Genomic DNA, 12,861 nt, shown 5'->3' with positions numbered 1-12,861 from the left:
CCAATCTGATCTGGAGACCCCTGAATAGAGGGGGAGTAGCAAAAGGGTTGGATACCATTTTTGCAAGTACTTCAGGAACACTCACTTTGAAGAAACCTTCTTGCCTGTGGCACACTTTTGTATTGTTTTTATGGGTTTATCTAACAATATCAAAGCATGTTATCGTCTTAACAAAGATAACAGGTGCAGACAGGGGCAACGTGGACAGCCGGGTGAATCCTCATTTCAGATTTTCATCAAGAAAGGCCCGCAAGGCCGCGAGTTCTGGTTCCGACACGTGGTAGATCTGCGCCACAGGAATTGGTGCCCCAGGCACCAAATTCATAGCACAATCATAGGGTTGGTGCGGGGGTAGCTGGTCAACCCCCTTCTCCTCAAAGACACCAGCAAACTCTTTGTACTCCAGGGGTATCAATGAACTGTCTCAACGCTGCTGCAGCCAAGGTAGCCGATGGACCCAGATGCAGAGACATGTCCCTGAAACGCAACTCCCCTTGTGTCCAGTCCATTAGGGGGTTATGTGTTCAGAGCCAGGAAAGTCCCAGAATAAGTGGGGAAATGGGGCATGCGTGCATTGAATTGTAGTTGCTCCTGATGGTGAATGACTGGATGGGTTTCCTGGGTCACAGGACGGGAGCGGATGAGACGCCCATCTATGGACTCAAGTAGGGTCGGGGTCTCTTGTGCTGTTTCATAAAAGCTGTATCAATGAAACAGCAATCCGCTCCAGAATCGATCATGGCATAAACAACATTAATCCGGCAAGCAAAGTTTCACTGGTACGAGGAATGGACCCGGCATGTTAACGTATGGGTCAGGGGAACCAGCTAAGTGCCCCACGTCTGAGGACCCATTCAGATAAATCTTTTACTGACGGTGGTAGTGTGGAGCCAGGGTTACGCCGATTAACCAAGTAGCCAGAAGCAAAGTGTCCGGCAGAGATTCTGGGAGCGGCGTCGATGTTTTTTCCTCAGGAGTGAGGTATGGCCGAACAGCTCCTAACTGCATGGGCTCAGAATTTCTTGTCTAATATTGGTGGATGTCAGGGGTGGCTGCAAGGGACGGGAACTGCCCTGTGCTAGGCGTCGGCTCTCTAGGCGGCCATCAATGTGAAGGCATAGTGATCAGCTCTTGCAGCGTACTGGGTCGATCTACACGTGCCAGCTCATCCAGGATTCCATCAGCCAACCCCTCCATATATTGGTCCATAAGAGTTGCCTCATTCCAGAGTAAATCTTGAGCCAAGAGTCTGAACTCAGTGGAATAATGGGAGACTGAACCCTTAACCTTGTTTCAGGGTTTGAATCTTCCTATTGGCAATAGCAGCTTGCAAGGGATTAGCAAAAGCTGCTGAGATATGTTCCAAAAAGCCTGGTAATTGGTTAACAAGGAGTAGAGACATAGCCTATTTAGCTGCCTGACCCTTGAGCAAGCTGACTATGAAGCATACCTTGGTTTTGTCCATGGGAAAATCTCTGGCACGCAGCTCAATATACAGTTTAAATTGTGCCAGGAATGCTGGAAACTCCTCCACCTTGAAACTTTTTGGGAGGAAGCACAGGGCACGACTTGGGAAGCAGCTTTGGCTAGGGATTGCATTTATTGCTGCTGGAGCTGTGCCACTGTTTGAATGAGAAACTGTACTTAAGCACAGCATTCAGCGGATCTGAGCCTTCGCTTGCTTCTCCCACCTTGTGGGGGTAGTGTGGTGGTGGGAGCAATCTGTTACGTTCCCGGGGGTTACAACAGCAGATTCCGATAAGCCAGTCCTATGTCAGGAATTCAGGGAATGCAGGGACAAAGATACAAAATCTGTTCTAGTATATTAATAATGCTAGAATGAAATGTCAAAATCGAACAACAGAAAAGAGATCATGTTTAATAGTGTTAAAGGGAGTAAACAAAAAAAACCCCAGAAACAACCTAAAGAACGCTTGTTCTAATATATTAATGTTAGAATGAAGTAAATCAAGACCGAAAAACAGAAAGCAGCAAAAGAGATCATGTTTCAGTATTAAGACTAGAATGAATCAAGAATGAACAACAGAAAAAGGAAGCATGTTCTAGTATATTAAAGCTAGACTTAAATCACTGAAACATGATTTTTAGGTTCTTAATTCTTGACTTACTTCATTCTCGTTCGCACTGAAACGTATTAAGGCTAGACTGAAATAAGAAAACAACAGAAAGAAGCGGAAACATTTTTGAGAGTATTAAGGCTAAAATGAATCAAGAAAGAACCTAAAGAAAGCTTGTTCTAGTGTACTAAGGCGAGATTAAGAACTGCAGCACATTAAGAACTGCAGAAAGAAGCAAAAGATATCAGGTTTTAGTGTATTAAGGGTAGAATGAAGCAAATGAAAAAAGTACAGAAAAAAAAGAGAGATCATGTTTCAAGTGTATTAAGGCTACAATTAAGTAAATAAAGAAAGAACAACAGAAACAACCTAAAGAAACTTTCTAGTCTATTAATTCTAGAATAAATTAAATCAAGAAAGAACAATAGAAAGAAGGGGTCATAATAGTGTAAAGGCTGGAAAGAAGTAAATCAAGATAGAACCACAGAAAGAATCGAAAAGGAACGTTTAAGAGTATTAAGTAGAATAAGCCAATGACGAACAGAAACAACGTAAAGAAAGATCTAGTAAGTAAATCTAGGAAGAACAGAATGAAAAAAAATATTGTTTCAGTGTATTATGGCTAGAATGAAATTAAGAAAAACAGAAAGAAGTGATAGACATCATGTTTAAGAGCATTAAGGCTCAAATAAAGTAGATCATGAAAGAAAAAAAGAATCGCTAACTTTTCAGCGAGAAAAGTAAATCAAGAACGATGAAGCGAAAGATCATGTTTCAGTGTTTTAAGGCTAGAATGAAGTAAATCAAAAGTGAAAAAAATAAGCGAAAGATCATGTTTAAGAGTATTACTGGTTTAGTTCATTCTATCCTCCATACTAAACACACTGTTTCGCTTCTTTCTGTTCTTGCTTGATTTACTTCTCTCTAGTTTTAAAACGTTAGAACAAGATTGCTTTAGGTTCTTTAGTAGCCTTAATACACGCGAACAACCTTTCTTTATGTTGTTTCTGTTGTTTTTTTGTTTTACTTTACCCTTTACACTAAAACCTGTCCTCTGCTTCTTTTTGTTGTTATTGATTTACTTTGTAGCCTTAATACTTTAAACATGTTTTCTTTCACTTCTTTCTGTTGGCCTTTCTTGGTTTAATTAATTCTTAGAACACAGAACGTTTCTTTAGGTTGTTTCTGTTGATCTTTCTTGATTTATTTCATTCTAGCCTTAACACTTTCAAATGTTCTATTTCGCTTCTATCTGTTGTTTTCTTGATTTCAGTCTAGCCGTAATACGTTTCAGTGCATTAAAGAGAAAATGAAGTAGAAAATGAAAAGCAGAAATAAGCGAAACAGATTCAATGAGGTAAATCATAAAAGAACCACAGAAAGAAAAAGAGAAGCGGAAGAAGTCATGTTTCAGGGTAAGGATAGCATGAAATCAAGAAAAAGACAACAGAAAGAAGCAAAAGAGAACGTTTCAGTGTACTAAGGCTAGAATGAAACAAATGAAAAAAGTACAGAAAGAAGCGAATGAGATCAGGTTTAATAGAATTAAGGATAGAATGAAGTAAATCAATAACAACAGAAAAGTAAAAGAGAGGTTTGTGGTTGCGGTTAGGGTTAGGGTTATGGTTACGGTTAATGTGAGGGTTGGCTTTGGGATTAGCGTTAGCGTTTATGGTTAGTGTTAAGGTTAGGGCTAGGTTAGGGTTCCTGTTAGGGATAGGGTTTGTGTTAGAGTGAGGTTTAGGTTGTGATTACGGTTAGGGTTAGGGTTAAGTTTAGCGATAGGGTTGTGGTTAGGATTAGGTTAAGGGTTAGGGCTAGGGTGAATATTAGCGTGAGGTTTAGGTTTGGGTTTGGGTTTAGGGTTAGGTTTAGCTTTAGGGTCAGATTTACGGCTACGTTAGGGCTTGAGTTAGGGTTAAGGTTAGGATTAGAATTAGGGTTAGAGTTAGGGTTGAGGCTAGGTTAAGTGTCAGGGTTAGGTCTAGGGTTAGGTTCAGGTTTAGGTTTCGCGCTGGTATTACGGTTGGGATAAGGTTTAGGGATAGGTTTAGGGTTGCGATTAGGGTTATGGTTAGGTTTAGGGTTAGGGTTAGTGCTAGTGCTACGATTAGGGTCAGGGTTAGAATTAGGGTTACCTAACCCTAAACCTAACAATAACCCTACCCTAGCCCTAACCCTAACACTAACCATAAACGCTAACCCTAATCCCAAAGCCAACCCTAACCGCAACCTCAACCCTAGCCTTCGCGCTCTCTCAGCCTAACCCTAACCCTAGCACTAACCATAGCCCTAACTCTAACCCTAGACCTAACGATAACCCGAGGCATAGCGCTAGTTCTAACAGTAACGTAGCCCTAACCCTGACCCTAACCATTGATTTACTTCATTCTGGCCTTAAAACACTGAAATATGATCTTTCGCTTCTTGTTCTTGATTTACTTCACTCTCGCTTTAATGCACTGAAACATATATTAAGGCTAGACTGAAATCACGAAAACAGAAAGAAGCGAAATAGAACATTTTAAAATGTTTCGGCTAGAATAAAGAAGATAAGAAGTAACCTAAAGGGTGTTCTAGTCTATTAAGGCTAGAATGAATTAAATCTAGAAAGCTAAACAGAAAGAAGCTAAAGAGAACACGTTTCAGTGTACAAAGCTAGAATGAAACAAATGAAAAAAGTACAGAAAGAAGAGAAAGAGATCAGGTTTCAGTTTATTAAGGGTAGAATAAAGTACAACAAAAAAGAACAGAAGCAAACTAAAGATTGTTCTAGTGTACTAAGGCTAGAATGAGGTGAATTAAGGAAAAATAGAAAAGCGAAAAAACATGTTCAAGAAAGGGATCACGATAAAGAAAATTATGGCTAGGACGAAATCAAGAGCTACAGAAACAAAAGAGCATATTTCAGTGCATTAAGGCTAGAATGAATTAAATCAAGAAAGAACAACAGAAAGAAGCTAAAGATCATTATTGCTAAAATGAAGTAAATCAACACGGAAGAAAAGAAACAACCTACAGAACGTTGGTTCTAGTCTATTAAGGCTAGAAAGAAAATAATGTAAAAAGAGAAAGAAGCAAAAAAGATCATGTTTCCGTGTATTAAGGCAAGAATGAATACAAAATTTATAAGTACAGTATATTCTAGTTTGTTTAGGGTACTATGAAGAAAATAAAGAACAGAAAGAACCAAAAGAGATCAGGTTTCAGTGTGTTAAGGCTAGAATGGAGCAAATGAAAAGTATGAAGCAAAAGCGATCATGTTAAGGCTAGTTTGAAGTAATTTAAGAGCAACAGAAACAACAAGGAAAGCTTATTCTAGCGTAATAAGGCTAGAATTAAGTGAATCAAGAAAAAACAAAAAGAAGGGGAACAGATAATAGTGAAGGCTGGAAAGAAGAAAAAGAACGAACCTCAGAAGGAACCGAAAAAGAACATGTTTAAACTATTAAGTCTACAATAAGCCAATGACGAACAGAAACAACCTAGAGTTCTAGTGTATTAAGATTCGAAACCAAGGAAGAATGGTAAAAGATCATGTTTCAGTGTATTATGGCTAGAATGAAGTAAATCAAGAAAGAAAAAGAGAGACATCATGTTTAAGAGTAAAGGCTCAAAGTAGATCAGGGAAGAAAAGAAATCGAAAGATATCGTTTCAGTTTATTAAAGAGAGAATCAATAAATCAAGAAGCGAAAGGATGTTTTAAGGCTAGAATGAAGTAAATCAAGAAATCAGAAATCATTCTAGCCCTAATATTTAAACATGATCGCTTTCCCTTCTTTCTGTTCTTTGTAGATTTACTTCATTGTAATTAAACTATAACAAGTTTTCTTTATGTTCATGATTTTATTCTAGCCATAATACACTGAAACCAGATTTTTGATTCTTTCTTTTGCTCTTTCGATTTGAATAGACTAGAAAAACCATTTAGGTTTCTTTTGTTTATGGATTTACTTCAATTGCATCATTCCACACTGAAACCTCGTGTCTCTTTTTGTTTCTGTTCTTTATTTTCATTGTGGCCTTAATGTATTCCCATATGATTTCTGTTGTTTTCTTGATTTACTTCATTCTAGCCTGAATGCACGAACATTTCTACTTTCTGTTGTTCTTTCGTGACTTACTTCACTCTAGCCTTAATAGAAGCTTTCTTTAGGTCGTTTCTTTTTTTCTGTATTGATTTACGTCATTCTAGCCTTATTCTTAAACAGGTTCTCTTTCGCTTCTTTCTGTTTTTCTTTCTTGACCATTCAAGAATTAATACTTAAAAATGTTCTGTTTCGCTTCTTTTTCATTCATGTCTTACAAGGCTAGAACAGGCTTCCTTTATGTTACTGTTGTTTCTTGCTTTACTTCATTCTAGCCTTAATACACAAACCTGATCTCTTTGGCATCTTGCTCTTTCTTGATTTCATTCTAGCCTTAACACACCAGAACAAGCTTTCTTTATGTTTTCTATTGTTATATCCTTAACACTCGAACAAGCTTTCTTTAGGTTCCTTCTGTTCTTTACTGGTTTAGTTCATTCTATCCTCAATACTAAACACACTCTGTTTCGCTTCTTTCTGTTCTGGCTTGATTTACTTCTCTCTAGCTTTAAAACGTTAGAACAAGATTGCTTTAGGTTCTTTAGTAGCCTTAATACACGCGAACAACCTTTCTTTATGTTGTTTCTGTTGTTTTTTTGTTTTACTTTACCCTTTACACTAAAACCTGTCCTCTGCTTCTTTTTGTTGTTATTGATTTACTTCGTAGCCTTAATACTTTAAACATGTTTTCTTTCACTTCTTTCTGTTGGCCTTTCTTGGTTTAATTAATTCTTAGAACACAGAACGTTTCTTTAGGTTGTTTCTGTTGATCTTTCTTGATTTATTTCATTCTAGCCTTAACACTTTCAAATGTTCTATTTCGCTTCTATCTGTTGTTTTCTTGATTTCAGTCTAGCCGTAATACGTTTCAGTGCATTAAAGAGAAAATGAAGTAGAAAATGAAAAGCAGAAATAAGCGAAACAGATTCAATGAGGTAAATCATAAAAGAACCACAGAAAGAAAAAGAGAAGCGGAAGAAGTCATGTTTCAGGGTAAGGATAGCATGAAATCAAGAAAAAGACAACAGAAAGAAGGAAAAAAGAGAACGTTTCAGTGTACTAAGGCTAGAATGAAACAAATGAAAAAAGTACAGAAAGAAGCGAATGAGATCAGGTTTAATAGAATTAAGGATAGAATGAAGTAAATCAATAAACAACAGAAAAGTAAAAGAGAGGTTTGTGGTTGCGGTTAGGGTTAGGGTTATGGTTACGGTTAATGTGAGGGTTGGCTTTGGGATTAGCGTTAGCGTTTATGGTTAGTGTTAAGGTTAGGGTAGGTTAGGGTTCCTGTTAGGGATAGGGTTTGTGTTAGAGTGAGGTTTAGGTTGTGATTACGGTTAGGGTTAGGGTTAGGGTTAAGTTTAGCGATAGGGTTGTGGTTAGGATTAGGTTAAGGGTTAGGGCTAGGGTGAATATTAGCGTGAGGTTTAGGTTTGGGTTTGGGTTTAGGGTTAGGTTTAGCTTTAGGGTCAGATTTACGGCTACGTTAGGGCTTGAGTTAGGGTTAAGGTTAGGATTAGAATTAGGGTTAGAGTTAGGGTTGAGGCTAGGTTAAGTGTCAGGGTTAGGTCTAGGGTTAGGTTCAGGTTTAGGTTTCGGGCTGGTATTACGGTTGGGATAAGGTTTAGGGATAGGTTTAGGTTGCGATTAGGGTTATGGTTAGGTTTAGGGTTAGGGTTAGTGCTAGTGCTACGATTAGGGTCAGGGTTAGAATTAGGGTTACCTAACCCTAAACCTAACAATAACCCTACCCTAGCCCTAACCCTAACACTAACCATAAACGCTAACCCTAATCCCAAAGCCAACCCTAACCGCAACCTCAACCCTAGCCTTCGCTCTCTCTCAGCCTAACCCTAACCCTAGCACTAACCATAGCCCTAACTCTAACCCTCGACCTAACGATAACCCGAGGCATAGCGCTAGTTCTAACAGTAACCTAGCCCTAACCCTAACCCTAACCATTGATTTACTTCATTCTGGCCTTAAAACACTGAAATATGATCTTTCGCTTCTTGTTCTTGATTTACTTCACTCTCGCTTTAATGCACTGAAACATATATTAAGGCTAGACTGAAATCACGAAAACAGAAAGAAGCGAAATAGAACATTTTAAAGTGTTTCGGCTAGAATAAAGAAGATAAGAAGTAACCTAAAGGGTGTTCTAGTCTATTAAGGCTAGAATGAATTAAATCTAGAAAGCTAAAAAGAAAGAAGCTAAAGAGAACACGTTTCAGTGTACAAAGCTAGAATGAAACAAATGAAAAAAGTACAGAAAGAAGAGAAAGAGATCAGGTTTCAGTTTATTAAGGGTAGAATAAAGTACAACAAAAAAGAACAGAAGCAAACTAAAGATTGTTCTAGTGTACTAAGGCTAGAATGAGGTGAATTAAGGAAAAATAGAAAAGCGAAAAAACATGTTAAAGAAAGGGATCACGATAAGGAAAATTATGGCTAGGACGAAATCAAGAGCTACAGAAACAAAAGAGCATATTTCAGTGCATTAAGGCTAGAATGAATTAAATCAAGAAAGAACAACAGAAAGAAGCTAAAGATCATTATTGCTAAAATGAAGTAAATCAACACGGAAGAAGAGAAACAACCTAAAGAACGTTGGTTCTAGTCTATTAAGGCTAGAAAGAAAATAATGTAAAAAGAGAAAGAAGCAAAAAAGATCATGTTTCCGTGTATTAAGGCAAGAATGAATACAAAATTTGTAAGTACAGTATATTCTAGTTTGTTTAGGGTACTATGAAGAAAATAAAGAACAGAAAGAACCAAAAGAGATCAGGTTTCAGTGTGTTAAGGCTAGAATGGAGCAAATGAGAAGTATAAGAAGCAAAAGCGATCATGTTAAGGCTAGTTTGAAGTAATTTAAGAGCAACAGAAACAACAAGGAAAGCTTATTCTAGCGTAATAAGGCTAGAATTAAGTGAATCAAGAAAAAACAAAAAGAAGGGGAACAGATAATAGTGAAGGCTGGAAAGAAGAAAAAGAACGAACCTCAGAAGGAACCGAAAAAGAACATGTTTAAACTATTAAGTCTACAATAAGCCAATGACGAACAGAAACAACCTAGAGTTCTAGTGTATTAAGATTCGAAACCAAGGAAGAATGGTAAAAGATCATGTTTCAGTGTATTATGGCTAGAATGAAGTAAATCAAGAAAGAAAAAGAGAGACATCATGTTTAAGAGTAAAGGCTCAAAGTAGATCAGGGAAGAAAAGAAATCGAAAGATATCGTTTCAGTTTATTAAAGAGAGAATCAATAAATCAAGAAGCGAAAGGATGTTTTAAGGCTAGAATGAAGTAAATCAAGAAATCAGAAATCATTCTAGCCCTAATATTTAAACATGATCGCTTTCCCTTCTTTCTGTTCTTTGTAGATTTACTTCATTGTAATTAAACTATAACAAGTTTTCTTTATGTTCATGATTTTATTCTAGCCATAATACACTGAAACCAGATTTTTGATTCTTTCTTTTGCTCTTTCGATTTGAATAGACTAGAAAAACCATTTAGGTTTCTTTTGTTTATGGATTTACTTCAATTGCATCATTCCACACTGAAACCTCGTGTCTCTTTTTGTTTCTGTTCTTTATTTTCATTGTGGCCTTAATGTATTCCCATATGATTTCTGTTGTTTTCTTGATTTACTTCATTCTAGCCTGAATGCACGAACATTTCTACTTTCTGTTGTTCTTTCGTGACTTACTTCACTCTAGCCTTAATAGAAGCTTTCTTTAGGTCGTTTCTTTTTTTCTGTATTGATTTACGTCATTCTAGCCTTATTCTTAAACAGGTTCTCTTTCGCTTCTTTCTGTTTTTCTTTCTTGACCATTCAAGAATTAATACTTAAAAATGTTCTGTTTCGCTTCTTTTTCATTCATGTCTTACAAGGCTAGAACAGGCTTCCTTTATGTTACTGTTGTTTCTTGCTTTACTTCATTCTAGCCTTAATACACAAACCTGATCTCTTTGGCATCTTGCTCTTTCTTGATTTCATTCTAGCCTTAACACACCAGAACAAGCTTTCTTTATGTTTGCTATTGTTATATCCTTAACACTCGAACAAGCTTTCTTTAGGTTCCTTCTGTTCTTTACTGGTTTAGTTCATTCTATCCTCAATGCTAAACACACTCTGTTTCGCTTCTTTCTGTTCTGGCTTGATTTACTTCTCTCTAGCTTTAAAACGTTAGAACAAGATTGCTTTAGGTTCTTTAGTAGCCTTAATACACGCGAACAACCTTTCTTTATGTTGTTTCTGTTGTTTTTTTGTTTTACTTTACCCTTTACACTAAAACCTGTCCTCTGCTTCTTTTTGTTGTTATTGATTTACTTCGTAGCCTTAATACTTTAAACATGTTTTCTTTCACTTCTTTCTGTTGGCCTTTCTTGGTTTAATTAATTCTTAGAACACAGAACGTTTCTTTAGGTTGTTTCTGTTGATCTTTCTTGATTTATTTCATTCTAGCCTTAACACTTTCAAATGTTCTATTTCGCTTCTATCTGTTGTTTTCTTGATTTCAGTCTAGCCGTAATACGTTTCAGTGCATTAAAGAGAAAATGAAGTAGAAAATGAAAAGCAGAAATAAGCGAAACAGATTCAATGAGGTAAATCATAAAAGAACCACAGAAAGAAAAAGAGAAGCGGAAGAAGTCATGTTTCAGGGTAAGGATAGCATGAAATCAAGAAAAAGACAACAGAAAGAAGGAAAAAAGAGAACGTTTCAGTGTACTAAGGCTAGAATGAAACAAATGAAAAAAGTACAGAAAGAAGCGAATGAGATCAGGTTTAATAGAATTAAGGATAGAATGAAGTAAATCAATAACAACAGAAAAGTAAAAGAGAGGTTTGTGGTTGCGGTTAGGGTTAGGGTTATGGTTACGGTTAATGTGAGGGTTGGCTTTGGGATTAGCGTTAGCGTTTATGGTTAGTGTTAAGGTTAGGGTAGGTTAGGGTTCCTGTTAGGGATAGGGTTTGTGTTAGAGTGAGGTTTAGGTTGTGATTACGGTTAGGGTTAGGGTTAGGGTTAAGTTTAGCGATAGGGTTGTGGTTAGGATTAGGTTAAGGGTTAGGGCTAGGGTGAATATTAGCGTGAGGTTTAGGTTTGGGTTTGGGTTTAGGGTTAGGTTTAGCTTTAGGGTCAGATTTACGGCTACGTTAGGGCTTGAGTTAGGGTTAAGGTTAGGATTAGAATTAGGGTTAGAGTTAGGGTTGAGGCTAGGTTAAGTGTCAGGGTTAGGTCTAGGGTTAGGTTCAGGTTTAGGTTTCGGGCTGGTATTACGGTTGGGATAAGGTTTAGGGATAGGTTTAGGTTGCGATTAGGGTTATGGTTAGGTTTAGGGTTAGGGTTAGTGCTAGTGCTACGATTAGGGTCAGGGTTAGAATTAGGGTTACCTAACCCTAAACCTAACAATAACCCTACCCTAGCCCTAACCCTAACACTAACCATAAACGCTAACCCTAATCCCAAAGCCAACCCTAACCGCAACCTCAACCCTAGCCTTCGCTCTCTCTCAGCCTAACCCTAACCCTAGCACTAACCATAGCCCTAACTCTAACCCTCGACCTAACGATAACCCGAGGCATAGCGCTAGTTCTAACAGTAACCTAGCCCTAACCCTAACCCTAACCATTGATTTACTTCATTCTGGCCTTAAAACACTGAAATATGATCTTTCGCTTCTTGTTCTTGATTTACTTCACTCTCGCTTTAATGCACTGAAACATATATTAAGGCTAGACTGAAATCACGAAAACAGAAAGAAGCGAAATAGAACATTTTAAAGTGTTTCGGCTAGAATAAAGAAGATAAGAAGTAACCTAAAGGGTGTTCTAGTCTATTAAGGCTAGAATGAATTAAATCTAGAAAGCTAAAAAGAAAGAAGCTAAAGAGAACACGTTTCAGTGTACAAAGCTAGAATGAAACAAATGAAAAAAGTACAGAAAGAAGAGAAAGAGATCAGGTTTCAGTTTATTAAGGGTAGAATAAAGTACAACAAAAAAGAACAGAAGCAAACTAAAGATTGTTCTAGTGTACTAAGGCTAGAATGAGGTGAATTAAGGAAAAATAGAAAAGCGAAAAAACATGTTAAAGAAAGGGATCACGATAAGGAAAATTATGGCTAGGACGAAATCAAGAGCTACAGAAACAAAAGAGCATATTTCAGTGCATTAAGGCTAGAATGAATTAAATCAAGAAAGAACAACAGAAAGAAGCTAAAGATCATTATTGCTAAAATGAAGTAAATCAACACGGAAGAAGAGAAACAACCTAAAGAACGTTGGTTCTAGTCTATTAAGGCTAGAAAGAAAATAATGTAAAAAGAGAAAGAAGCAAAAAAGATCATGTTTCCGTGTATTAAGGCAAGAATGAATACAAAATTTGTAAGTACAGTATATTCTAGTTTGTTTAGGGTACTATGAAGAAAATAAAGAACAGAAAGAACCAAAAGAGATCAGGTTTCAGTGTGTTAAGGCTAGAATGGAGCAAATGAGAAGTATAAGAAGCAAAAGCGATCATGTTAAGGCTAGTTTGAAGTAATTTAAGAGCAACAGAAACAACAAGGAAAGCTTATTCTAGCGTAATAAGGCTAGAATTAAGTGAATCAAGAAAAAACAAAAAGGGGAACAGATAATAGTGAAGGCTGGAAAGAAGAAAAAGAACGAACCTCAGAAGGAACCGAAAAAGAA

The sequence above is a fragment of the Pogona vitticeps genome, chromosome 4 (genome assembly GCF_051106095.1).
Source record: "Pogona vitticeps strain Pit_001003342236 chromosome 4, PviZW2.1, whole genome shotgun sequence".
NCBI lineage: Eukaryota > Metazoa > Chordata > Lepidosauria > Squamata > Agamidae > Pogona > Pogona vitticeps.
Note: the sequence above shows the minus strand (reverse complement) of the source record.